The sequence below is a fragment of the Pongo pygmaeus genome, chromosome 6, assembly GCF_028885625.2.
Source record: "Pongo pygmaeus isolate AG05252 chromosome 6, NHGRI_mPonPyg2-v2.0_pri, whole genome shotgun sequence".
NCBI lineage: Eukaryota > Metazoa > Chordata > Mammalia > Primates > Hominidae > Pongo > Pongo pygmaeus.
Window position 1 is genome coordinate 142,443,811 of NC_072379.2, and position 24,633 is coordinate 142,468,443.

Genomic DNA, 24,633 nt, shown 5'->3' on the forward strand with positions numbered 1-24,633 from the left:
ACAGCGACATAGAGGGCATGTCTAGAGTGAAAACTATAAGAAGCAGAGCTGTGTGGCCCAATGCCATTTATGTTTATGAAAAACACCTCTCACCAAAATGACACTTTACATTTTAGGAAGTGATATTCATGTCCAAGGACCTCATCAACTGGAACAGCACATGTGTCTGAAAGAGCTGTATAACAGTTAAGAGTATGGTTTATGGAGCCAGACCACTTGGGTTCAAATCCTGGCTCTCCCACAGACTTACTCTGTCAGTTTGAGCAAGTCTCTTAACTTCTCTGTAACGTTTCTTTGCCTGAAAAAAATGGGAAATAGAAATAGTAAGACTCTATGGGGGTTACTGTGAGGAATAACTGAGTTAATATAAAGTGCTTAAACAATGCCTGGCAGTAAATATTCACTGTTATTCCTATTATTATTGTCAATAATAATATGAATGGGGAATCAAGAGTGAAGAGAAAAATAAGATTTAAAAAAAAAAAAATGAAGGTGGGGGTCGGGCCTGGTGGCTCAGCCTGTAATCTCAGCACTTTGGGAGGCTCAGGCAGGCGGATCACCTGAGGTCAGGAGTTCAAGACCAGCCTGGCCAACATGGTGAAACCCCGTCTCTACTAAAAATACAAAAATTAGCTGGGCATGGTGGCGGATGCCTGTAATCTCAGCTACTCAGGAGAGTAGAAGGCAGGAGAATTGCTTAAACCCGGGAGGCAGAGGTTGCAGTGAGCTGAGATCCCACCATTGTACTCTACCCTGGGTGACAGAGTGAGACTCCATCCAAAAGCAAAAAAAAAAAAAAAAAAAAAAAAAACCAAGGTGGAGAGACTTCGTGTACAATAGTGAGCTATAAATTAAAGGTGATAATTAACTCAAGTCTCTCTGAATCCGAGGTTAAAAACACACACATGCGTTTTCCTCCCTGCAGAAACAGAGCATGGTGGAGGATACGGATGACTTCAATGTAATATGGTAAGGTCCGTGATAAGAGAAAACACAGATGGCATGAGAATATGAAAGTGGAACACTTAGCCTGGAAGCTCACAAAGAAATTAGGGAGAATAGGAGTCTTGGCGGGCAGTATGGTTTAGGGCTTAAGATTTGGAAGCTGGGTTAAGATCGCAGTTGTGCCTTTTACTAGCTTACATGATTTTCGGCAAGTTACATTCCCAGAATAATAGCACCTAGATAGATAATATCCAGGCCCTAAGAATGTATTACCAGAACTCAAAGACCCCAGAGGAATCTTGCTGTCTCCTTAAGTATGCTTGAGTCTTTGCTCTAGGTAGTTCCTATCTCTTCAAGAACAATCCTTCCTGCATATCATCAATCATGTGTATGTTAACCTAAAAGCCCCACAATGCCTCTCCTTACTGGTTTGCTCCGAACATGTTAGACAGTGGGCTGTCTCATTCTTTTGTAATCCTCAGCAAAGTGAAGATGCAGAGAGGGTTGTGATCATATCAAATCTTGAGAGAGGTAGTAGGTGATTGCTGTGGTGACCTTTAACATCAGAAAGAAGCAATTGCCAGCCAGAGGTGAAGGATCCTCTGAGCAATTGGCTTGGGAGCTCCTGACAGGCATCCCATGCATTGTCACTGACATGTGCTTTGTAGCCTACCAGCTGCTGTATTAAAAAGAAATCCACCAGCCACACAGACTAAGTCAGTAGCTAGAATGTTATTTTGAAGGTAGTTATTGGTCCAGGAAAGAGGACTTAGTCACTGGAGAGTTTAAAAATCTCATTTTCAAAACACTCTCTAGGTTTGTTCATGTTTCTCACAGAAAGGACGTGAAAATGAAAATACTTGAGTGGCCTGAAATTTGCCTAGGGAATCATCTTAGAAGCAAAGAAGGAAAAGAACATCACGGAAATTCCCGCAGGCATAATTCCATGGACAGAACTAGACAACATATTCTCTAGCAGTTTTGAAACCAAGATCAGGTAAGGGAAAGAAGACAAGCTTTATTTATTTATTATTATTTTTTTTTGAAACTGACGACAATTTAAACAAAGGAAGTAGCCATCAAAGTTTAGTGTTAAGGCCACAGAGGTTGGTGGTGAATGGCATAAGTTGAATTCCTACTGCCACCATTCACAGGCTTTATAACATTGTAGAAGTTTCACCTTCAATAAAAGGGAAACGATGATGATAGTATCTACCTAAATAGCCACTTTGGAGAACAGTTTGTCCATTTCTTAAAAAGTTAAACATAGAAACAGGGAGCCAAGATGGCCGAATAGGAACAGCTCCAGTCTACAGCTCCCAGTGTGAGCGACGCAGAAGACGGGTGATTTCTGCATTTCCATCTGAGGTACCGGGTTCATCTCACTAGGGAGTGCCAGACAGTGGGCCTGTCAGGTCAGTCGGTGCGCCCACCGTGTGCAAGCCGAAGCAGGGCAAGGCATTGCCTCACTCGGGAAGCACAAGGGGTCAGGGAGTTCCCTTTCCTGGTCAAGGAAAGGGGTGACAGATGGCACCTGGAAAATCGGGTCACTCCCACCCGAATACTGTGCTTTTCCGACAGGCTTAGGAAACGGCGCACCAGGAGATTATATCCCGCACCTGGCTGGGAGGGTCCTATGCCCACGGAGTCTCACTGATTGCACAGCAGTCTGAGATCAAACTGCAAGGCGGCAGCGAGGCTGGGAGAGGGGTGCCCGCCATTGCCCAGGCTTGCTTAGGTAAACAAAGCAGCCGGGAAGCTCGAACTGGGTGGAGCCCACCACAGCTCAAGGAGGCCTGCCTGCCTCTGTAGGCTCCACCTCTGGGGGCAGGGCACAGACAAACAAAAAGACAGCAGTAACCTCTGCAGACTTAAACGTCCGTGTCTGACAGCTTTGAAGAGAGCAGTGGGCATGGACACAAGAAGGGGAACATCACACTCTGGGGACTGTTGTGGGGTGGGGGGAGGGGGGAGAGATAGCATTGGGAGATACACCTAATGCTAGATGACGAGTTAGTGGGTGCAGCGCACCAGCATGGCACATGTATACATATGTAACTAACCTGCACATTGTGCACATGTACCATAAAACTTAAAGTATAATAATAATAAAAAATAAAAATAAAAAAAATCTCTTAAAAAAAAAAAAAAAAGAGAGCAGTGGTTCTCCCAGCACACAACTGGAGATCTGAGAACCGGCAGACTGCCTCCTCAAGTGGGTCCCTGACCCCTGACCCCCGAGCAGCCTAACTGGAAGGCACCCCCCAGTAGGGGCAGACTGACACCTCACACGGCCTGGTACTCCCCTGAGACAAAACTTCCAGAGGAACGATCAGACAGCAGCGTTCGCGGTTCATGAAAATCCACAGTTCTGCAGACACCGCTGCTGATACCCAGGCAAACAGGGTCTGGAGTGGACCTCTAGCAAACTCCAACAGACCTGCAGCTGAGGGTCCTGTCTGTTAGAAGGAAAACTAACAAACAGAAAGGACATCCACACCAAAAAGCCATCTGTACATCACCGTCATCAAAGACCAAAAGTAGATAAAACCACAAAGTTGGGGAAAAAACAGAGCAGAAAAACTGGAAACTCTAAAAAGCAGAGTACCTCTCCTCCTCCAAAGGAATGCAGTTCCTCACCAGCAACGGAACAAAGCTAGACAGAGAATGACTTTGACAAGTTGAGAGAAGAAGGCTTCAGACGATCAAACTACTCCAAGCTACAGGAGGAAATTCAAACCAAAGGCAAAGAAGTTGAAAACTTTGAAAAAAATTTAGATGAATGTATAACTAGAATAACCAATACAGAGAAGTGCTTAAAGGAGCTGATGGAGCCGAAAGCCAAGGCTCGAGAACTACATGAAGAATGCAGAAGCCTCAAGAGCCGATGCGATCAACTGGAAGAAAGGGTATCAGTGATGGAAGATGAAATGAATGAAATGAAGTGAGAAGGGAAGTTTAGAGAAAAAATAATAAAAAGAAACAAACAAAGCCTCCAAGAAATATGGGACTATGTGAAAAGACCAAATCTGCATCTGATTGGTGTACCTGAAAGTGACGAGGAGAATGGAATCAAGTTGGAAAACACTCTGCAGGATATTATCCAGGAGAACTTCCCCAACCTAGCAAGGCAGGCCAACATTCAGATTCAGGAAATACAGAGAACGCCACGAAGATACTCCTCGAGAAGAGCAACTCCAAGACGCATAATTGTCAGATTCACCAAAGTTGAAATGAGGGAAAAAATGTTAAGGGCAGCCAGAGAGAAAGGTTGGGATACCCACAAAGGGAAGCCCATCAGACTAACAGCAGATCTCTCGGCAGAAACTCTACAAGCCAGAAGAGAGTGGGGGCCAATATTCAACATTCTTAAAGAAAAGAATTTTCAACCCAGAATTTCATATCCAGCCAAACTAAGCTTCATAAGTGAAGGAGAAATAAAATACTTTACAGACAAGCAAATGCTGAGAGATTTTGTCACCACCAGGCCTGCCCTAAAAGAGCTCCTGAAGGAAGCACTAAACATGGAAAGGAACAACCGGTACCAGCCTCTGCAAAAACATGCCAATGTGTAAAGACCATTGATGCTAGGAAGAAACTGTATCAACTAACGAGCAAAATAACCAGCTAACATCATAATGACAGGATCAAATTCACACATAACAATATTAACCTTAAATGTAAATGAGCTAAATGCCCCAATTAAAAGACACAGACTGGCAAATTGGATAAAGACTCAAGACCCATCAGTGTGCTGTATTCAGGAAACCCATCTCATCTGCAGAGACACACATGGGTTCAAAATAAAGGGATGGAGGAAAATCTACCAAGCAAATGGAAAACAAAAAAAGGCAGGGGTTGCAATCCTAGTCTCTGACGAAACAAAGTTTAAACGAACAAAGATCAAAAGAGACAAAGAAGGCCATTACATAATGGTAAAGGGATCAGTTCAACAAGAAGAGCTGACTATTCTAAATATATATGCACTCAATACAGGAGCACCCAGATTCATAAAGCAAGTCCTGAGTGACCTACAAAGAGACTTAGACTCCCATACAATAATAATGGGAGACTTTAACACCGCACTGTCAACATTGGACAGATCAATGAGACAGAAGTTAACAAGGATATCCAGGAATTGAATTCAGCTCTGCACCAAGCAGACCTAATAGACATCTACAGAACTCTCCACCCCAAATCAACAGAATATACATTCTTCTCAGCACCACACTGCACCTATTCCAAAATTGACCACATAGTTGGAAGTAAAGCTCTCCTCAGCAAATGTAAAACAACAGAAATTATAACAAACTATCTCTCAGACCACAGTGCAATCAAACTAGAACTCAGGATTAAGAAACTCACTCAAAACTGCTCAACTACATGGAAACTGAACAACCTGCTCCTGAATGACTACTGGGTACATAACGAAATGACGGCAGAAATAAAGATGTTCTTTAAAACCAATGAGAACAAAGACACAACATACCAGAATCTCTGGGACACATTTAAAGCAGTGTGTAGAGGGAAATTTATAGCACTAAATGCCTACAAGAGAAAGCAGGAAAGATCTAAAACTGACACCCTAACATCACAATTAAAAGAACTAGAGAAGCAAGAGCAAACACATTCAAAAGCTAGCAGAAGGCAAGAAATAACTAAGATCAGAGCAGAGCTGAAGGAGATAGAGACACAAAAAAACCCTTCAAAAAATCAACGAATCCAGGAGCTGGTTTTTTGAAAAGATCAACAAAATTGATAGACCGCTAGCAAGACTAATAAAGAAAAAGGAGAGAAGAATCAAATAGACGCAATAAAAAATGATAAAGGGGATATCACCAGCGATCCCACAGAAATACAAACTACCATCAGAGAATACTACAAACACCTCTACGCAAATAAACTAGAAAATCTAGAAGAAATGGATAAATTCCTCGACACATACACCCTCCCAAGACTAAACCAGGAAGAAGTTGAATCTCTGAATAGACCAATAACAGGAGCTGAAATTGTGGCAATAATCAATAGCTTACCAACCAAAAAGAGTCCAGGACCAGATGGATTCACAGCCGAATTCTACCAGAGGTACAAGGAGGAACTGGTACCTTTCCTTCTGAAACTATTCCAATCAATAGAAAAAGAGGGAATCCTCCCTAACTCATTTTATGAGGCCAGCATCATCCTGATACCAATGCTGGGCAGAGACACAACCAAAAAAGAGAATTTTAGACCAATATCCTTGATGAACATTGATGCAAAAATCCTCAATAAAATATTGGCAAACCGAATCCAGCAGCACATCAAAAGGCTTATCCACCATGATCAAGCGGGCTTCATCCCTGGGATGCAAGGCTGGTTCAATATATGCAAATCAATAAATGTAATCCAGCATATAAACAGAACCAAAGACAAAAACCACATGATTATCTCAATAGATGCAGAAAAGGCCTTTGACAAAATTCAACAACCCTTTATGCTAAAAACTCTCAATAAATTAGGTATTGATGGGATGTATCTCAAAATAATAAGAGCTATCTATGACAAACCCACAGCCAATATCATACTGAAGGGGCAAAAACTGGAAGCATTCCCTTTGAAAACGGGCACAAGACAGGGATGCCCTCTCTCACCACTCCTATTCAACATAGTGTTGGAAGTTCTGGCCAGGGCAATTAGGCAGGACAAGGAAATAAAGGGTATTCAATTAGGAAAAGAGGAAGTCAAATTGTCCCTGTTTGCAGATGACATGATTGTATCTCTAGAAAACCCCATTGTCTCAGCCCAAAATCTCCTTAAGCTGATAAGCAACTTCAGCAAAGTCTCAGGATACAAAATCAATGTACAAAAATCACAAGCATTCTTATACACCAATAACAGACAAACAGCCAAATCATGAGTGAACTCCCATTCACAATTGCTTCAAAGAGAATAAAATACCTAGGAATCCAACTTACAAGGGACATGAAGGACCTCTTCAAGGAGAACTACAAACCACAGCTCAATGAAATAAAAGAGGACACAAACAAATGGAAGAACATTCCATGCTCATGGGTAGGAAGAATCAATATTGTGAAAATGGCCATACTGCCCAAGGTAATTTATAGATTCAATGCCATCCCCATCAAGCTACCAGTGACTTTCCTCACAGAATTGGAAAAAACTACTTTAAAGTTCATATAGAACCAAAAAAGAGCCCACATTGCCAAGTCAATCCTAAGCCAAAAGAACAAAGCTGGAGGCATCATGCTACCTGACTTGAAACTATACTACAAGGCTACAGTAACCAAAACAGCATGGTACTGGTACCAAAACAGAGATATAGATCAATGGAACAGAACAGAGCCCTCAGAAATAACACTGCATATCTACAACTATCTGATCTTTGACAAACCTGAGAAAAACAAGCAATGGGGAAAGGATTCCCTATTTAATAAATGGTGCTGGGAAAACTGGCTAGCCATATGTAGAAAGCTGAAACTGGATCCCTTCCTTACACCTTATACAAAAATTAATTCAAGATGGATTAAAGACTTAAATTTTAGACCTAAAACCATAAAAACCCTAGAAGAAAACCTAGGCATTACCATTCAGGACACAGGCATGGGCAAGGACTTCATGTCTAAAACACCAAAAGCAATGGCAACAAAAGCCAAAATTGACAAATGGGATCTAATTAAACTAAAGAGCTTCTGCACAGCAAAAGAAACTACCATCAGAGTGAACAGGCAACCTACAAAATGGGAGAAAATTTTTGCAACCTACTCATCTGACAAAGGGCTAATATCCAGAATCTACAATGAACTCAAACAAATTTACAAGAAAAAAACAAACAACCCCATCAAAAAGTGGGCAAAGGATATGAACAGACACTTCTCAAAAGAAGACATTTATGCAGCCAAAAGACACATGAAAAAATGGTCATCATCACTGGCCATCAGAGAAATGCAAATCAAAACCACAATGAGATACCATCTCACACCAGTTACAATGGCCATCATTAAAAAGTCAGGAAACAACAGGTGCTGGAGAGGATGTGGAGAAACAGGAACACTTTTACACTGTTGGTGGGACTGTAAACTAGTTCAACCATTGTGGAAGTCAGTGTGGTGATTCCTCAGGGATCTAGAACTAGAAATACCATTTGACCCAGCCATCCCATTACTGGGTATATACCCAAAGGATTATAAATCATGCTGCTATAAATACACATGCACACGTATGTTTATTGCGGCACTATTCACAATAGCAAAGACTTGGAACCAACCCAAATGTCCAACAATGATAGACTGGATTAAGAAAATGTGGCACATATACACCATGGAATACTATGCAGCCATAAAAAATGATGAGTTCATGTCCTTTGTAGGGACATGGATGAAATTGGAAATCATCATTCTCAGTAAACTATCGCAAGGACAAAAAACCAAACACCGCATGTTCTCACTCATAGATGGGAGTTGAACAATGAGAACACATGGACACAGGAAGGGGAACATCACACTCTGGGGACTGTTGTGGGGTGGGGGGAGGGGGGAGGGATAGCACTGGGAGATATACCTAACGCTAAATGATGAGTTAATGGGTGCAGCACACCAGCATGGCACATGTATACATATGTAACTAACCTGAACATTGTGCACATGTACCCTAAAACTTAAGTATAATAATAAAAACAATTAAAAAATAAATAAATAAATAAATAAAATATAAAAATAAAAAGTTAAACATAGACCTACCATTAGACCTAGTAATTCCATTCCTAGGTATCTACCCAAAAGAACACATCCAAAAGAACACATATGTCTATGCCAAGACTTGAATGCAAATATTTACAGCAGCACTATTCATAATGGACAACAACCTGAAACAATCCAAATGACCATCAACAATGTGGTACATCCACACAATGGAATACTATTCAGCAATAAAATGTTTAAAACTATAAATACATGCTACAACATAGATGAACTTCAAGAACATTATGCTAAGTAGAAAAAAAGTCAGATGCAAAAAAAACCTACATATTGCATGATTCCATTTATATGAAATTTCCAGAAAGGGCAAATCTATAGAGACAAAAAGAAGATCCATGGTTTCTGAGGAGGTGGGAGTGGGATTGAGTGCAGGTTCTCAACCAGGATTGACTACAAAGTAGCACCAAAGAAAAAAAGAAAAGACTTTGAGATGATGAAAACATTCTAAGGCTGAATTGTAGTGATGGTTACACAACTGTATAAATATACTAAAAACTATTGAATGGTACACTTACAATGGGTGAGTTTTATGGCAAATACATCAAGTTGCTAAAAAATGGTACTTACCTTGTAGGGTTGTTAAAAGGATTAAATTAGTTAATATTTATAAATACTTAGAAGAGTGACTGATGTAGTAAGCTGCATGTGTGTTTGCCAAACAATAAAAATAAATGTGGCTGTGTGATTCATCGCAAGAGTAAATTACTAACAGTTCCTGTATGTTTTTCTACACCAACAGGAAGCAATTCTGAGTACTTAGGCAATGAAATTACTTCTTTTCTATAAAATACATTTTTAAGATCACACTAAGCTTGAGGTTATTCCAGGAGAGATTGTAAATCTTGTCACATGACTTTGCCTTGCCTCTACCTGCCGTAGCTCCAGCCTCATCTCTCACCATTGCCCTCCTTCAAATCCTTCAGCTAAGGAGAACTTCTCTCAGTTCCTCAAGACTCCAGACAACGGGCTTTTGCATATGTTGCTGGCTCTGTATGGAATATCTATCTGCTCTTCCTCTCTGCTATTGGCTGAATGTGTGTGTTCCCACAAAACTCATAGGTTAGAATCCTAACCCCCAAGGTGATGGTATTAGGAAGTGGGGGCTTTGGAAAATGATTAGGTCACGAGGGTGGAGCCCTCATAAATCAGGTGGGTGGCCTTATGAAAGAGACCCAGAGAGTTCCCTGTCCTTTCTACCAAGGAAGGACACAGGGAGGAGATAGCCATTTGTGAGCCAGAAAGTGAGCCCTCATCAGACACCATATCTGCCAGCTCCTTGATCTTGGACTTCCCAGCCTCCAGACCTACGAGAAATAAATGTCTGCTGTTTATAAGCTATGCAGTCTATTGTATTCTATAATTCCAACCCTGACTACAGTGCTATCCATGGTCTACTTACTTCCTACCTACAGTTCAAGTCTTCATTTAGGGTTACTTCCTCTGAGAAGCATTCCCTGATTCTTTCTCAACGTCCTTAACACTCCTTCCATCAACACACACCCACACACACACACACACACACACAAAACACACTTTGTATTGAATTTGCCAATTGATGTTTTGCCTTTTGACTCCCACATCAGATGGAGTGCTTATATCCCCAAGCACTCAGAACAGTGCATGAGGCAGAGGAGACACTCAATAGACACCAGCGTAAGTTTGCAACCAGGGTGATTTTGATGCCACCAGGAAACACTTGGCAATTTTGTCACCTTAAAAGTTCCCTCATGCCAATGTTCAGTCAATCCCCACTCTCACTGACAGCCTTAGGAGAAACCACTGATTTGCTTCATGTCTATTCTGAAAATGTTATGCAAATGAAATTGTATAACACATAGTATTTTGCATCCATCTTCTTTCATTTAGTGTAATATTTGGTCGTCACACCTGGGCACCTAGTGGCATCCAGTGGGTAGAGGCCAGAAATGTTACAAAAACATTTTACAATAAACACAACAGCCCCCACAACCAATAATTATCCATTCCAATGTGTCAATATGCTGAGGTTGAGAAATCCTGCACTAGTGAAATGAATAAACGTGTGAATTAATGAACAAATGAATCCGCTTTTCTGACATGAATTTAAGGATTGTTCTCACTGTCCTTTCAAATTCTTTTAAAAAAAGAAAAGTCTCTGAAAATATTTCCATATCCCTTCCCTTCCTACATTTCAACTTTGTTTCTCTAACAACTGTGTTTTCAAAGAACGGCTCAGAATGGGAGAAATACCAGGATTATTGCATTGAGGGCACTGATGTTCTGCACAGGCTCCCTTAGACATAAACCCAAGCAGGTGAGGTGCTGCCAGCAGCCTCCAGCTGTCAGCCCTGAGCTGAAGAGTCACCTCAGCCAAGGTCAGGGCCCCTTCCCAGGGCAGCGCATAACCTGAGACTAGCTCATAAGGGGATGTAAAGTCCCAGCCAATTCACCGGAACTCAGTACAATCTCAGAATTCCTTGTAGAACTGACAGGGTCCTTTGCTAAGACAGCATCACAGCACCACAGCCAACCTCTCCCTCCTCCTGACTCTCTCATTTCCTTCCCTTCTCTTTCCATCCCATCACTTCCTCTCCAGAGGTGTTGATCATAAAATCAATCCCTGATAAAGCTCCTCCACTGTAATCTTCAGGAGTCTGCCTCCCAAATGTGACAATATGAAACAATGATCTGGCTTCTCAAGTTTATATTGGAGCATAAAAACATTTAATGTACAAAAATATATATTTATAAGATAACCTATAATGACAGACACCAGATCAGTGGGGATGGAGGGCAGAGAGAAATGGAGGAAGGGATTGAAAAGGGTCATAAGGAAATTTGGAAGGAGGGTGACATAAATGTTCATTGTCTTGATTGTGGTGGCAAGTTAACAGGGATATACACATGTCAAAACTTATCAAGGCATATACTTTAAATATGTGCAGTTTATTATGTGTCAGTTAAACCTCAATAAAGCTGAAGAAAGAAAGAAAGAAAAAGAAAGAAAAGGAAGGAAGGAAAGAAGGAAGGAAAGAAAGAAAGAAAGATAGAAAGAAAGAAAGAAAGAAAAAAGAAAGAGAGAAGGAGGAAGGAGGGAGGGAGAGGGAGGGAGGAAGGGAGGAAGGGAGGAAGGAAGGAAGGAAGGAAGGAAGGAAGGAAAAGACCTTACAGTCTGGGAAATTAGGAGAAATTACACGATATGTAATACAGCTATTTTTATTTTTTTATTTTCTTTTGTTTTTGTCCATCTGAATACATATTTTATAAGGATATAATTACAGTATATATTAGTTGTTCTCAGCTTCAATATTGTCACACTGATATGTCCCGATGAACTGTGAGATGTTCTACCTAACCTTGTTATTAATCATATTTAAAGTACCCCAGTTTGCTAAGGTTTATCTCTTTTAATATAGCATAGCACACCCAAGATTAGAATTATAATAATGTCAATTTCACTCTCTTACATTTGGAATGTTTTCTTAAGTGAGAAAGCTAGCACACCGAGTTTCATATAACCATTGATAAATCCTTAGGAAAATGTCAAGTGTTGAGAACCAGTAATGTAAATACTCAGTACTCAGTGGTATCTTGGCAAATATTGTATCTTAACACTCTGTCACAGATGTTGCTATACGGCCTTCATAATTGACATTTTCCTTAAATCCAGGTAAAATATACAAATGGTAAAAGAAAATCACATAAATAATAACAGCCTCCTTCTAATTCCCTCCCCCTTCTGCCAGTATAATTTCCTAAGGGCAATTTTCTTCCTTTCTTCATTGCTTTTTTTCCCTCCTTCCTCCCTTCATCTTTCCCTACGCCCATTCCTCCCTCCTTCTTTCCTTCATATCTGTGCTTCTTTCTCGGTAGATAATTTACTTACATGGGTCAAAAATTTAATGAGTTTTAAATGTCATATACAACAAAAACTCTCCCTCATACCCTGGTACTCACTCACCTATGTTTCCTCCTCAAAAGCAACAATTTTGTCAGTTCTTTGTCACTCCATTAAGCAATATCAGGAAGTATATACATACATGTGTATTTCACACATTTACAGAATATTTCCAACTTTTAAGATAATAATATGCATCATCTTACATCTTGCTTTTTTCACTTATTAATATATGGAATATCATTAAATAGTAATATAAAAGAGCTTCCAAATTCTTTTTAAAGATGCAAGATATTCTAAATATTGATGTATTGAATTAGTCCCGTAACAATGAACATTAGGTGCTTTCCAATCTGTTGCTATTACAAAAAGTGTTGTAATTTATAACCTCATAGGAAGGGAAGTTCATGTCCCCACATATTTGCAGAGCAGAGCATTTGGCTGCACCCAACTCTTGTGGTCAAGCAATGACCCTTCCCTGCTTCAGAGCCCAACCTGAAGTTCTTTCCAGGCCTGGGGAGGGAGGAAAGCTTGAAACTGTGCATATCTGTAGAGCATAGCCTCTGGCCTTGCCCATCCCAAGTGGGCAAGCAGTGACCTCAGAGACTCATCCAGCCCTAAGGCTAAGGCCCAGCCTGTAGCCCTGTCTGGCCAGATTCCAAACAGCATACCACTAACCTATGAAAAAGAGCCTGCAAATATGCTCAATCAGACATGATTGCAGAGCCTAGCCACAAGTTCTACCTAAACACAAAGCCCAGCCAGCGCTCTCACTAGAGTGCAGAGTACAGCCAACAGCTCCAGCTGACCTTTGAGCTCAGGCAGCAGCTCAGCCCAACCAAAGAACCCAAGAGCAAGGTCTGCCTGCATAGGGTCACTACCAGCTGACCTGTTCAGAAACACAGGCCAGGCTAAATAGCGAAGCTCCGTCCCCAGCGCAGAACACCAGCAAAAACCAGACAAGGTGGGTGATTCCTCAAATGTGCAGACATTGACACAAAGACACAGAATTACAAAAAAACAGAGAAATATGACACCACCAAAGAAATTCATAATGCTCCAATAATGGACCCTAAAAAAATGAAGATCTATAAAATTTCAAATAGCAGTACCACTCATCTAGGAAACAGACCCTAGATGACTGACAAAAACTTCAGAAAAAAATCCTCTTCAAGAAGCTCAGGGAACTACAAGAAAACATGAATAGAAAATTAAATAAAATTTAAAATACAATACACAAACAAAACAAAAAGTTTGGCAAAGAAATAAAAACAATAAAAATAGAAATTTTAGAGATAAAGAATATAATAAATGAGCTGAAAAATTCAATAAAACTCTTCAATGGCAGACTCAATCAAGCAGAAGAAGGAATCAGTGAGGTTGAAGATGGTACATTTGAAATTACTCAGGGAAGAAAGAAAAGAGAATAAAATGAAGACAGAAAGCCTTTGGGAATTATAGGATACCATCAAGATAACTAAATTTACATAATAAAAGTGGCACTGGGAGGATCGCTTGAGGCGAGGAGTTCAAAACCAGCCTGGGCAACATAGCAAGACCTCCATCTCTACAAAAATAAAATTAGCCAGGCATGGTGGCACACATCTGTAGTCCCAGCTATTCCAGAAGATGAGCTTGAGCCAAGGTGTTCGAGGTTATGGTGAGCTATGATCATGTCACTGCACTCCAGCCTGGATAACAGAGAGAGATCCTGTCTCAAATAAATAAATAAGTAAAAATAGAAGTGGCAGAAAGTGGAGAAAGAGAGAAAGTGCCAGAAAGCATTTTTTAAAAAATGGTTGAAAACTTCCCAAATCTAGGGAAAGATGTCAATACCCAGGTACAGCGAGCTCAGAGGTCTCCAACAAAATTCAACTCAAAGAGGTGTTCAAAAAGACATATCATAATCAAACTGTCAAAAATTAAAGACAGAAAGAACTCTGAAAGCAGAAAGAGATAAAGAAATATCACATCTTAAGGAATCTCAATGTGACTAGCAGTGGATGTCTCAGCAAAAACCCTGCAGATAAGGACAGAGTGGGATAATATACTCAAAGTGCTGAAGGAAAACAGTGCCAAACAAGAATATAACCAGAAGAAGTCCTTCTGAAATAAGGGAGAATAAAAACTTTACCAGACAAACAAAATTTAAGGGTGTTCATCATTACTAGTCCTGCCTAGTAATCATGCAGGAATTGCTAAAAAAAGAGTTCTTTAAGATGAAATAAAAAGCATTTAATTAATAACAAAGCATATGAAAATATAAAACTCAATGAGCATATTCAGGATACTCTACTACTCTAATGGTGGTGTATAAAGCAATTTTATCTCTACTATGAGGGTTAAAAGATAAAAGTATTAAAAACAACTATAGCTGCAATAAATTGTTAAGGAATACAAATTACAGAAAGATGTAAAATTTTATATCAATATTATAAGAGGTGGTGGCGGTAAAAGTGTGGAATTTTTGTATGTGAATAGAGTTAAGTTCTTATCTGTTTAAAATAGCCTATTATAAGATGTTTCATGTAAGCCTCATGGTAACTACAAAGCAAAAACAAAAACCTATAGTAGTTGCACAAAACATAAAAAGAAATAATTCAAAGCATATCACTACAAGAAACCACCAAACCACAAAAAAAAAATAGCAAGGGACGAAAAAAGAAAAACGACAAGAAAACAAGTTACAACATAGCAGTAGGAAGTCCACACCTATTAAATAATTACCTTAAATAAAAAGCAACTAAATTATCCAATCAAAAGAAAGTAACTGAGTGGATTTAAAAAAAAAAAAAAAACATGTAGCCCACAAGAGGCTCACATTATTAGTAAAAATACACAAAGACTTAAAGCAAAGGGATGAAAAAAGATATTCCATGCAAATGGAAGCCAAAAGAGAGCAGTAGTAGCTGTACTGATATCAGACCTAATAGACTAAGTCAAAAACTGTAAAAAAAAAAAAAAAGACAAAGAAGGTCATTATATAATAATAGGGGGTTCAATTCATGAAGAGGACAAAACAAGTGTGAATACATATGCTCCCAACATTAGAACATCTAAATATAAAAAGCAACTATTAAATGATCTGAATGCAGGCTGGGTGTGGTGGCTCACGTCTATAATCCCAGCACTTTGGGAGGCTGAGGCAGGAGGATTCCTTGAGCCCAGGAGTTTGAAACCAGCCTGGACAACATAGTGAGACCTCATCTCTACAAAACATAAACAAAATTAGCCAGACATGGCAGTGCACATCTGTAGGCCCAGCTACTCAGGAGGTGGGAAGATCATTTGACCCCAGAAGGTCGAGGCTGCAGTGAGCCAAGATCACACCACTGCACTCCAGCCTGGGTGACAAAACAAGACTCTATCTCAAATAAATAAACAAATAATCTGGAGGGAAAGATAGACTGCAATATAATAATAGTAGGTAACTTCAACACTCCACTTTGAACAATGGACAGATCATCTAGACAGAAAATCAGTAAGATAACATTGGCTTTGAATTACAAGTTAGGCTAAATGGAACTAATACACATATACAGAACATTTCCTCCAACAGCAACAAAATATACATTCTTCTCAAGTGCACACAGAACATTATCTAAGATGGCTCTAAATGTTAGGCCACTGATATGGTTTGGGTCTGTGTCCCTGCCCAAATCTCATGTCAAATTGTAATAATCCCCAGTGTCGGAGGTGGGGCCTGGTTGGAGGTGATTGGATCACAGTGGTGGATTTCCCCCTGGATCTGTTCTTGTGGTAGTGAGTTATCATGAGATCTGGTTGTTTAAAAGTGTTCAGTACCTCCCCCTTCTCTCTTCCTCCTGCTCTAGGCACGTAAGATGTGCCTGCTTCCCCTTTACCTTCTGCCATGATTGTAAGTTTCCTGCCATTCTTCCTATACAGCCTGTGGAACTGTGAGCCAATTAAACCTCTTTTCTTTATAAATTACCCAGTCTCAGGTATTTCTTTATAGCAGTGTGAGAACTGACTTATATAGCCACAAAATGAGGCTTAACAAATTCAAGAGGATTAAAATCATAACAAGTATATTTTATGATTACAGTAGTATGATACTAGAAATCAATAACAGGAGAAATCTTCAAAAATTCACACATATATGAAAACTAAAGAGCACACTCTGAACAATCATTAGATCAAAGAAGAAATCAAAAGGAAATTGAAAAATATTCTGAGACAAATAAAATTGAAGCACAACATATCAAAACTCATGGGATGTGGCAAAAGCAGTTCTAAGAAGAAACTTTATAGCAATAAACACCTATATCAAAAAGGAAGAAAGAGCTCAAATGAGCGATCTAATATACCTAACAAACTAGAAAAGGAACAAACTAAGCCCAAAGTAAGCAGAAAAAAGGTAATAACAAACAGCAGAGTGGAAATAAATAAAATAGTAATTAGAAAAACAATAGATAAAATCAACAAAATTGGCCAGGCATGGTGGCTCACACCTGTAACCCCAGCACTTTGGGAGGCCGAGGCAGGCAGATTGCAGGAGTCTGAGACCAACCTGGGCAACATGGCAAAACTCCATCTCTACAAAAAAAAAAAAAAATACAAAAATTAGCCAGGCATGGCCATAAGTGCCTACAGCCCCAACAACTTGGGAGGCTGAGGCGGGAGGATCACTTGGGCCCAGGAGGTCGAGACTGCAGTTATCTAAGATTGTACCATTGCACTCCAGCCTGAGTGACAGAGCAAGACCCTGTCTCTAAAAAATAAAATAAGTTATGATAAAATAAAATAAACAAAACAGTTGGGTCTTTTTGAAAATATAAACAAAAGTGAAAAAAACCTTAGCCAGACTAGGGAAAAAAAAGACTACTCAAATAAAATCAGAAATGAAAGAGGAAACATAACAAATAGTACAGAATACAAAGGATCATAAGAAACTACTAAGAACAATTATATTCTAACAAATAGGATAACAGAAAAAAAATGGATAAATTCTAGACATATGCAACCTACTAAGACTGAATCATGAATAAATAGAAAATCTCAGTATACTAAGAACGAGTAAGATGTTTGAGTTGGTAATAGAAAGTCTCTCATCAAAAAGAGCCCAGGACCAGATGGCTTCAGAGCTGAATTCTAGCAAACATATAAAAAACTAATACTGTATTAGTCCATTCATGTTGCTATTAAGGAATACCTAAGACTGGATAATTTACGAAGAAAAGTGGTTTATTTGGCTCACAGTTCTACAGGCTGTACAAAAAGCACAATGCCAGCATCTGTTTCTGGTGGGGCCTCAGGAAGCTTACAATCACAGTAGAAGGCAAAGGGGAGGCAGCATGTCACATGGTGAGAGAGGGAGCAAGCAAGATGCCAGGTCCTTTTAAACAATCTGCTCTTGTGTGGACTCACACAGCAAGAACTCACTCATCACCAAGGAGACAGCACTAAGCCACTCTATTCATGAGAGATCTGCCCTCATGAAACAACATCTCCCACTGGGCACCACCTCCAACACCAGAGATCACATTTTAAGGTGAGATTTTGGAGGAGACAAACATCCAAACCATATCAAATAACAATTCTTTTTAAACTCTTCCAAAAAAAATTGAAGTGAAGGGAACACTTCCATACCCATTTTACAAGCCAGCATTACCCTCATACTAAAGCCAGACAAGGACAGTACAAGAAAAGAAAACTGTAGGCCAATATCCCTGATAAACATAGGTGTAAAAACCCTCAACAAAAAACTATAAACTTAATTCAACAGCACACTAAAAAGATCGTTTACCATAAGCAAGTGTGATTTATCCCAGGGATGCAAGGATGGTTCAACATATGCAAATCAGTAAACATAATACACCGCATTAACAAAATGAAGGACAAAAACCATATGATCATCTCAACAGAAGTAGAAAGCATTTGACAAAATTCAATATTCTTGATGACAAAAACTCTCAACAGGTATGGAAGGAATATACCACAACACAATAAAGGCCATATATGACAAGCTCACAGCTAACATCACACTCAAGGGGAAAAGTTGAAAGCTTTTCCTCTGACATCAGGAATAAGAAAATAATGCCCACTCTCACCACTTTTTTTCAACATAGTGCTGGAAGTCCTAGCCAGAGCAATTAGCCAAGGGACAGAAATAAAGGGGATCCTAATATGAAAGGGAGAAATAAAACTGTCTCTGTTTGTTGATGATACAATCTTATATATAGAAAACTCTATAGAGATTCCACCAAAAAAATTGTTAGAACTGATAAGCAATATCAATAAAGTTGCTGGATACAAAATTAATATACAAAAATCACTAGCATTCTTGTACACCAACAGTGAACCATCTGAAAAAGAAATTAAGAAAACAATCCCATTTATAGTAGCAACAACAAAAACAAAGAAAACTTAGGTGTAAATTTTTAAAAATTGATTAAATGAGGTAAAAGATCTGTATAGTGAAAACTGTAAAACACTAATAAAAGAAATTGAAAATGACACAAATAAATGGAAAGTTGTCCCACGAAAGAATTAATATCGTTAAAATGTCCATACTACCCAAAGCAATTTACAAATTCAATGCAATCTCTATCAAAATTCCAGTGTCATTTTTCACAGAAATAGAAAAAAAAATCCCTAAATTTGTATGGAACCGTTAAAACATACCCAGATAGCAAAACAATCTTGAGCAAAAAGAACAAAGCTGGAGGTATCACACTTCTTGACATCAAAATATACTAGAAAGCTATAGTAATCAAAAGAGCATAATATAAAAACAGACACATTGACCAACACAGCAGGATTCAGAGCTCAGAAATAAACACACACATTTATAGACAATTGCTTTTTAAAAAAATTTAAGAACAGGGTCTTACTACATTGCCTAGGCTGGCCTCGAACTCCTGGGCTCAAGAGATCCTCTCCCCTTGCCTCCCACGTAGCCGAGACTATAGTTATGAGCCACCATGTGTGGCTAACTTCCTTTTTGCTTACGGTGCCTAGAACAAACAAGGGAGAAAAGATAAGCTCTTCAAAAGATGGTGTTGGAACACTGGATACTCACAAGTGGAAAAATAAAATTGGATTATTATCTTACACCATATACAAAAATCAATACAAAATATATTAAAGACTTAAATATAGGGCCTGAAACTATAAAACTACTAGAAGAAAACAGAGAAAAAACCTCCACAACATCAGTCTGGGCAACAATTTTCTGGATATGACCCCAAAAGCACAGGCAACATGAGCAAAAATAGACGAATGGGATTGCATCAAACTAAATAGCTTTTGAACAGCAAAGAAAACAATTAACAGAGTGAAGAGACAACTCACAGCATGGGAGGAAATACTTGCAAACCACACATCTGATAAGGGGTTAATATTCAGGCTATATAAGGAACTCACACAACTCAAAAGCAGGAAAACAAATAACATGATTTAAAACTGGGCAAAGAACCTGAGTAGATATTTCTCAAAAGAAGACATACAAATGGCCAACAGATATGTATAAAATAAATGTGGTCGGGTGCAGTGGCTCACACCTGTAATCCCAGCACTTTGGGAGGCCGAGGCAGGCGGATCACGAGGTCAAGAGATAGAGGCCATGCTGGCCAACATGGTGAAACCCCATCTCTACTAAAAATATGAAAATTAGCTGGGCACGGTGGCATGCGCCTGTAGTCCCAGCTACTCGGGAGGCTGAGGCAAGAGAATTGCTTGGAGGCAGGAGAATTGCTTGAATCCAGGAGACGGAGGTTGCAGTGAGCTGAGATCGCACCACTGCACTCCAGCCTGGCGAAAGAGCAAGACTCTGTCTCAAAAAAATAAAAATAAAAATAAAAATAAATAAATAAATGCTCAACATCATTGATTATTAGGGAAATGCAAATTAAAACCACAATGAGACAGTACCTCACACTGTTAGAATAGCTATTATTAAAAAGATGAAAAACAAGTGTTGGCGCGGATGTGGAGAAAAAGGGACCCTTGTACACTATTGGTGGGAATGTCAATTAGTACAGCCATCATAGAAAACAGCATGCAGGTGTTTTGAGAGCCCCAGCCAAACTGGGGTTCCAGTACCAGAGTGGCTAGCAACACTGCCCCTAACAGGAAATGAACGGGAACTGGATAGGGATGTTTACCATGTCCTTTCACAGGATACTTTTTTTAACCAGGCAGTGGACTAATGCCTACTTTTCAGCCTGGGTTCAGGGGATCCCTCACACAGAACACTCTTTTATACTGGCAGACACTCTTGTGACCCTTGTCTGAGCCATGCCCAGTTTATGCCTGCCTGGCGATCACTCTGGTGCTGGGCGCCTGACCTTGTGTTCTCCTCAGCATCTCAGGGAAAACCCAACTTGGGGCATCTCCTAGTCCTTCAGAGGGGAGGCACAAACTCAATTCACCACCAAAACAGGAGACAAGTTCAGCAATTTTTGCTTACAGATATTGGGCAAGGAGATGTAATGAATGAAGAGGGCAATCCTCCATCCCTGGTCATGAGAGGCAGGAAGGAAGAGTTAGGCAGAGAGAGAGAAGCCCATGGCAACTAGCTGTATATATGAGGACTAGGATTGGGGGCACTTTAAATTCACTGGAAAATGCCTAAATGGCCCATTTAAAGGAAACAGTGAGAAAGGAGAGAGCCCAGTCTTCCAGGCCGGAGAGATGTCTCTGAATTCTTATCTCTGGCCACCGGCTTGAGCCATTTGGATGTGAGGTAGAACTAGAAACTCTGTCAAGGGTGACTGAGTTCTGCTTCTGGTGTGAGAAAGTTAAACTTGTATTCAAAATCGATGCCAAGGCAACATAAAATAGAATTCACTGCAGGAGGGGAAATGAGAAGATACTGCAGAAAGAGCACAAGGTTTCTATTAGAAAAAAAGGAATATGTTTTTGAGATCTATTGCTCAGCATGGTGACTATAGTTAATAATAATGTGTATTTCAAAATTTCTCAGAGTAAATTTCAAATGTCTCATCACAAAAAATAATAAGTGAGGTGGTGGATATGTTAATTAGCTTGACTTATACATTTATACCTACATCAAAACATCACCTTGTACCCCACAAATTTATATAATTATAATTTGTCAATTAAAAATAATAATTAATAACTTCATAGTATATCACGTCACAGGTGGCAACCATGTTTATATCTAAATTCTTAAAACTGCTGGATCAAAGGGTACATCTGTAAAACAGAAGACATCACTAAACTGCCCTCTGCAGACGCGGTACCAATTTACAGTCCCACCGGTTAAATAAAAGAACGGTTTTCCATGACTCCGTACCAACACTGAGTCATCAAACTTTTTGAGTTTTGTCAACTTGATAGACAAAAGCATATCACAGGGTAGTTTTAACTGACAATTATCATAAGTATATAAAGTATCTTAAAATTTTTAGTATTTGCAAGCCATCTAAATGTCCATTTTCATGTATGTTCTCTTCATCTTCCCATTTTTTCCATTGGGCTTCTGTTTTTTTTAATGTATTGATTTTTAGCTCTTTCTACAGTAGAATAATTAAAATTAGCTTTTTGACTATGAAATAAGCACAGATATTTTTCCCAGTTACATTCTTGACTCATTGGATTTTGCCAAGCAGATTTTTTAAAATTTGATGTAATTAAATGTATTGATCTTTTAAGGTTTCTGCACTGGTATTACAGTTAGCAAGGCTATCTCTATTCTCAGCTGTTTTAAAAGTTTTTCCATAAGTTCTTGAGGCACTGTATTGGCTTCCTCTTTATAACATTTAGATATTTGATCCATTAAGAGGTGTTCCATGTGTAAGGTGTGAGGTATGGATCCAAATACATTTTTGGGCCGGGCGCAGTGGCTCACACCTGTAATCCCAGCATTTTGGGAGGCCAAGGCGGGTGGAGCATGAGGTCAGGCGTTCGAGACCAACCTGACTACCATGGTGAAACCCTGTCTTTACTAAAAAATACAAAAATTAGCTGGGCATGGTGGCACACGCCTGTAATCCCAGCTACTCAGGAGGCTAAGGCAGGAGAATCGCTTGAACCCAGGAGGTGGAGGTTGCAGTGAGTCGAGATCGCGCCACTGCACTCCAGACTGGGTGACAGAGTGAGACTCCTCACAAAAAACAAAAACAAACAAACAAACAAAAACAAAAAAAACCTCTCAGTTGTCCCAATATCATTTATTGAATAGTCAATTTTTTATTTATTTGAAAAGGCAACTTATTTAAAGCATTTCCAGTATCAATTATTTAATTCCAAATGACATGATTAAAGCGCTATTTACTGAGCTTTCAAATGTAGATAATACCATTGGCTCATCTACGAAAGATGAGAATTTGGATCGCATACACCACCTCTCCTCTGCCTCCTCCAATGTTTGATAATTATATCATGTTTTGTTCCTCTACTTAGTGCTTTTCCCACTTCAGATAATTTACTTATACCACTATTTCTTGTTTCAATAGCTCTAATCAGTATCTAGAGTAAAATTAAGTAAGCAGGAGGCTATTGACCTGAGACAGTCTCCATGCTTTGAATTCCTATGAAACAAAATGCAACCTAACTTAGTATGTAAACAAACTGAAACTTAACTTAGGAGTTTCATTTTTATAACAGATAACCAGGTCTTTGCCAATCACAAGCAGCCAAGCTTCAGCTAAGTGCAAGCAGCCAACGGACTGGCTCATGTCTAAATCAAGCAAAACACTTAGCTGCAACAAAGCAAACTATTTCTGTACTTTACTTTCCTGTTCTGCTTATAAATAATCATTGCTTATAGTTGCAGAGCTCTCAGAACCTCTTCTGGTTCTGAGTACTGCCTGATTCATGAATCGTTCTTTACTCAAACTCCATTAAATTTAAATTGTCTGAGGTTTTTCTTTTAACACTAAACACCCCTCTCAGCAATAGGAAGATGATAGCCTATAGAAGTGAATATATTTTTCTTTTTGTTGTCACTACTCCATTTTATCCACAACAGGGCCCAACCTCAAAATAATAATAATAACAACAGTAATAGTATGTGGAGATAGACTGTAAGGATTCAGATCAATGTTTTACTATTCTGTGATTCTTAAAGTAAATATATATGAGTCCGTACTGATATAAATAACTGACTGAATAAATAAATAAACAGAAAGAAGGGACAACTCTCCTGTCAGAAGAATTCCAATTAATAAATGAAAAAAACTAAGGAAATAGAGAATCACCATTAGAACACCACAGTAACAACTGCTGCAGGCAAGATCCACTGACGAATAATAAAACTGATGGGTGACCGTTTAGGGAGCAACTGGATATTTGCATAGCCTCAAAGTATCTCCCCCAAATATTTATTAGTTACCATGGTGGTGTTAACGTATATCCACAACTTCTTTAATATTCTTCCCTCCAGTGGATGGACTTAATCTACTCAACCCTCACTCCCAGGGTGGGCTGCACTTACTGACTCCCTTCCAAAAACTAGGGTTTGGATAGGGAAAAATGGTGACTTTACAGTGCAGAAATTTGCCAGTTGCTCCGCCTTAACCAGGTGACCAAGGTAAACATCACCAGTGATGAGTCATGTTGATATCCCTGTACCTCATGACATGATTCAAGAAGGGCACCTTACCTCTGTGGTAATCTTCCCAGAAGTCCACAACCTTAGTCTTATTCTGAGGAAATATCAGACAAACCCAAATGAAGGGACATGCTACAAAATAGCTGATCAATACTCTTCACAAGTGTCAAAGTCATGCAACACTAGAAAAGGCCAAGAAACTTTCATAGATATGAGAAGAATAAAGAGACATGACAACAAAATTCTGTGTGTATGCTGGACTGGATCCTGGAACAGAAAAAGAACATTAGTGAAAAAACTGGTGAGTAAAATCTGTAGTTCAGTTAATAGTAACGTACCAGGCCGGGCGCAGTGGCTCATGCCTATAATCCCAGCACTTTGGGAGGCTGAGGCAGGGGGATCACGAGGTCAGGAGTTGGAAACCAGCCTGTCCAATATGGTGAAACTCCGTCTCTACTAAAAAATACAAAAAATTAGCTGAGCGTGGTGGCACGCGCCTGTAGTCCCAGCTACTCGGG

At 39.4% G+C, this 24,633-nt stretch overlaps 1 long non-coding RNA gene across 1 annotated transcript in view; it reads right to left on the bottom strand.

The window, feature by feature from the left end:
- Positions 1-24,633, bottom strand: part of LOC129039983 (uncharacterized) — a 128,147-nt gene that overhangs the window by 75,899 nt on the left and 27,615 nt on the right. The window contains exon 3 of the long non-coding RNA XR_008503517.1: positions 19,431-19,553. This is a non-coding gene — a long non-coding RNA (uncharacterized LOC129039983). The remainder of the gene's footprint in view (positions 1-19,430; positions 19,554-24,633) is intronic.